Source organism: Polistes canadensis, unplaced genomic scaffold (assembly GCF_001313835.1).
Source record: "Polistes canadensis isolate GaletaPanama2010 unplaced genomic scaffold, ASM131383v1 scaffold_53, whole genome shotgun sequence".
In the NCBI taxonomy this organism is placed as follows: Eukaryota; Metazoa; Arthropoda; class Insecta; order Hymenoptera; family Vespidae; genus Polistes; species Polistes canadensis.
This window is the reverse complement of record NW_014569600.1, coordinates 540203-545514: the sequence shown is the minus strand read 5'-3', so window position 1 is coordinate 545514 and position 5312 is coordinate 540203. Positions and strand designations below refer to the sequence as shown.

Genomic DNA, 5312 nt, shown 5'->3' with positions numbered 1-5312 from the left:
AAAAAAAAAATAAAAGTTTTTTTTTGATTCACCCTAATATATATATATATATTATATTTATTATTTAATTAATGATAAAATGATATTGATTAAATTAAAACGTTATTACAATTTGATTGAAATGTTACAACACGAGTGATCATAAAATTGTATGATACCAAAACATTAAGATCGCGTGTTTCCTTACGTTGAAATGATGCAGTACGTGTGCTAAACTCACATCAGTATTTTAACAAGCATCAACTGGTGGTATCACGGCCTTGAGCTTCCCACAGTGTCAAGTGCATTATCCTTGGACAACGATGTTGCGTGACCAATAAAAAAAACCGTTCCAAAGGAATGATAGCTACTATACATACATTTATTATCTTTTTTTCGAATAACTTAAACAAACGTTTTCATCATTATCATCTTGAAACAACAATCTTATCGATATTATTTTTTCCAAAAGATTCAAAACTCGAATGTGATTTTTATCTCAGTACAAATCTGGAATATCATTTTTTTTTTTATATTTCTATCCTAAAACTTTCACGTGAATTTCTTGTTTCTTCCTTATCTAGAAATTTTGATTAATGTTAATACAATTGTTTAATGATTTTCGTTACGTGAACTAGATTTTCGTGTTAGATTTTATCTTATTATTATAATTGTCGTTTGAATTTAATTTATTTAAAAGATAGTAATTTTAATGAAACGTCAAAATGATTCTTATATCTTGGAGAAAAGTTATTTTTCGAATAATTCTACGTATTTTTATATTTTTTAACGAGTTGTACAAATTTATTAGATTACATTATTCTATTTTAAATACCGATCTAATCACTTAATCAACGTAATCATTTTATAAAAAATAATTATGACGAAACTGATTTGATTTTCATTTATTTTCTCATAAATATAATTATCAATATGACCAAATGTATTACTTGAAAGATTTAATAGGTATTAAAAAAAAAAAAAAGAAAAAGAAAGGGAATGAATTGCGCAATGATCAAAGGATTAAGGAAACTGACACTCTCATGGTGTCTTTTTGAAAATACGCATGGTGAGATTCTTCGAATTGAATCTACAGTACCACAGTAATAGTAATAATAATAGTAGTAGTAGTAGTATTAATACTTTGATACATGCGGAAAGTGTAAAGCACGGCGATTACGATCGGCGGTGTAATGAAATATGCGTTTGTGTCATGGGGGTATTACTTAATGCAATATTTCCATATTTCTTATCGCTTTATCCGTAGCCGCATCGAATGTAACGAGGCTTAATCGCACCGTTCGAATACATACTTGTCGATTGGGCTCATGTTACTTATCCCTCATCTTCTTTCAGCTTCTGGAAATAATTATGACGGAAAAAAAAATATATATTTCGTCAAACTAAAGAATGAAAGAAGAATAATCGCATCTAATTATTTTAAAAACAAAAAGGTATTCTTTTTGGAAATGAAATATTTTTTAATTCAAATGGAACCTATATTAATTTTTCTTTAATTTTTAAACAATAATTGCAATGTCAAATAATATTTTGATCGAATTAAAATAGATATAAAAAAAATAAATGTATCCTCTTTTTTGGAAAATGAAATATTTTCGGATTCAAAATGTACGATTAATTTTTGTTAAATATTTTCTTAAATATTGTTCTCAAAATAAAGAATGAAAAAGAAAATCGATGATTATTATTTAAAAAGAAAAGTATCATATTTGTATTAAAGAAAATCTTTCTAATTCAAAAGGAATGATTAATTTATTTATTTTAGTAAATGCATAACGTTGTACGATTGAACATAATTTTTGTAAATTTCTTTAACAACGATTTATTACCCCATTCAATAAATTCCTATAGTATTTTAAATACCCCTTCTATCGAAAGAAAAACCTAAGTATCAAAGTACATTCTTACATGTTCACGACGAACATGCAACGACTATAATTCGGTATGCGTATGGCGTGTCAAAGAAGAGAATTCATTTTGAATTCTGTTCGCATCTCGCTGACATATATCCGCTTACGTCATTTTCCTCCTAACGAAAATGAAAAGGGAATGGAATAAGAAAATAATAATAATAATTGACAACTTGACATTATCATATCAAAGAAAAATGACTAATCAAATCTCGACTGTGAAAATCATCGAATTAATATAAATTCTTATCTTCATAGATAAAAATAAAAAACAAATTAACAAACAAATTCAGCATCACTAAATCAGAAACAACTCACGAAATTTCTATTCGTTGGAAACAAAAATTCTGATATCTAAAAACGCAACGTTGTTTTACTTGAAAACTCGATGAAAATGCATTTAACCCTTTCAAATGTTGAATAATCTTTAACCAAAGTATAAAGGACGAAATACTTTATCACTACTTGATTAATTTTACCAATCACATCTGAATAATAAATTAACATTTAATAATCAAACAAACATTTTTCTTCTATTCCATAATTTTCCATGTGACACGCAAAATATTCAAAACAATAATAAATACATACAAAAGCGCAACATTAAATTACTTATATTTATATCGACGAACGCATAAATCCAAGCTGGAAATTTTTATCAAACGCATATATGCGCCCATAGTATTCAAAGGATTTAAAAAAAAAAAAAACTAAAAACGTGAGTGACACTTTTTGTATCAAAAGATTTGAAAATGTTCGATAAAATTGAAGAACAGGACCCCCGAGAATGTGATGCGAGGGATAACGTTGACCCTACACCCTCCCCCCCCCCTTTCCCCTACACCCACCCTTTAGAAAGGACAGTACTACTTACGATAACGTCTTCAACGTGGTCATGCCAACCGATGTTAATACATACCATGAGAAAAGAACCAAGACGAGGAGAGAGTTTCAACGGTTCGAAAGGGAAAAAAGGGAGAAAGGGAGATGGAAAAACGAGTACAACGACGAACTTCTCGATCTAAGGTCGAGCGAACGTCGTGACCTGACTTGTACTAACCCTTCTTCTTTCTATTTATTTTTCTTCTTTTTTCCTTCTCTTACTCGACCACTTTTCGATCTACTCAAGATGTAAAATACACGTTGGTAGAACCAATGCTCTTCATGTCACTCATTCTTTTTCTTCTTTCTCATTTTTTTCTTTCTATTTTTTCTCATCGTCTTTTTCTTCGTCTTTTCAACACTCTATGAAAAAATTTGTGGACAGTTATTATTACTCTTAATCATTGTTCATCATATTTTAACGTTAATATAATCGAAGAATGTAATAAAGTAATGCAACATTTGTACTCGTTTCCACTGTTAAATGTTATTTTTTTTTTTACAATGCAATATTTACGACACGAATTTGTTTATATTTAATTTTATCAATTTAAGAAATTTCATATTGTGTATTGATATAATAATAAAATTAATCTAGCAAAAGATTATTCGTATTTTTTTTATATGAAATATAATAGAAATGTTATTAATATTTTTTTTATTTTCTAAAGTGGTTCTTCCTTTGCGTTTGTTAATACTTTTTAGACTGTTGGATCAAATTTTCGTGAGGCTCGATCATTTATCTAAAAGTCAACTTTTTCTTTAAGTAAAATACTTCTTTTTCTTTTGTGATAATATTTATATTGATTGGAAAAAGTATTTTCGTAAATATAAATATATATTAATCGTGTTTCAAAATTCACGTAGTATTATAAAAATATTAATATTACACGACATAATGTATAAATTAATTTCTATAAAAATAATTTTCGTAATTTTCAATCATTTTGACACATATTCAACATAACATTTTCATTTAATCGATAAAATATTTTATTTAACGATAATAATAATAATAATCGTACAAATTAACTACCATAAAGATCCAACGATTAATAATTTCACCGGTTTGGGTTGAAAAGGTGCACACCGTTACAAATCATCTCACAAATTATTCGTAATAAATCACGTGCATACTTATATATGATAGTTAAATATCATTTGAATATTTTCCATGAGGGAGAATTTGTAAGATAATTTTTGTTTTTTTTTATTTATTTATATATATTTCGTTTAGTTCTGGTTAGTTTAAAACACGCGTGTCACGTCGTACGAACTAGCATTAGATATAAAGATTATGGTTAAACTCCTAACTGGCTTTGCTAGTTACTTGGTTGCTCGGTGGCAAAGCGTATGAATTTACAGGAAAAGCGAGAGTAAATCGTTGACATTACGTTTGACCTTTTACGATCGAGCAGTTTGCCCTATGTGAACTTCCTACGTGTAAGTTGTAATATCCCTCTAGTGAAAATCTACAAGGTGTCGAACAAAATTAGGAAACCCAAGTCCTATACGAACGATATATTACTAAAGTCAAATTTAATGAAAATAAAAAAAGAAAAAAATTCGTATAAAATTGCATACGAAAAATGTTAAGATAAGATACAAGCATTTATAAATTAATAAACAATATTCATTTCAATTCTCAATAACTAACATAAGTTTGAACCCTCGGATCACCTGATTGACAAAATAAAATTAATTTATAAAAATAAGATTAATACTTTTTTGTTATTAAATTTAATTAAAATTCATTTACTTATTATTTTGCAATATGTGGTTGAAATATTTATTAATGATTATTAATTCGACGAAAATGGACAAAACAAAGTTGCATTCTTGAAGTGAAAAGGAAATATTCTAACACACTTGTCATGATAAATCATAAATATTTTCAAAAACATATTTATATATCATTCAAATGAATAATTTTGTTGTTTTCGGAAATAATTCAGTACCGAACTTGTTTTATTTATTTGATCAGGATAATAATAAGTGGTAGAAGTATGATCCTAATTTTGTTTCGGACACCCTTTATATATTTCTACTAAACTCGTGTTTAAGTTCGCGTGGAAATGGGTATCCTCGCTCAGAGTTGTAAAGAGCTAGCTAATCAAGCAACTATAATCTCGTGTACCTTTCTTAGCCAGAGCTTGAATTAACTAAAAGGCGAGGGCATGGATTAATTACCACGTCACGGCCGGCACTAGCACCCAGTTCATTCGAAAAAAAAAAAAAAACAAAAAGAACAATAAAAAAAATTTTCTGATCTCTTCTTCTTCTTCTTCTTCTTCTTCCTCCTCTTCTTGTACAAATCGTAGTTAATACTCTTTCAATTTATTCCATTACTAATTCATTCTTGATTGATGTGATTCTTTTTACGAAGGAATTTATTTTTGTAATCGAATATTTTATTGATATTTTATTAAGATTTTTATTTATTAATGTGAATTAAAGTTGCATGAATTATTTGTGTGTTTTTTTGTTTTTTAATATTAATTATAGGATAGTGTTTTCTAT

General features: G+C 27.5%; 1 protein-coding gene across 1 annotated transcript in view; it reads left to right on the top strand.

Annotated features, from left to right (window-relative positions):
- Positions 1–5312, top strand: part of LOC106785631 (ankyrin repeat domain-containing protein 6) — a 152739-nt gene that overhangs the window by 111088 nt on the left and 36339 nt on the right. The gene's annotated exons all lie outside the window — the stretch shown is intronic.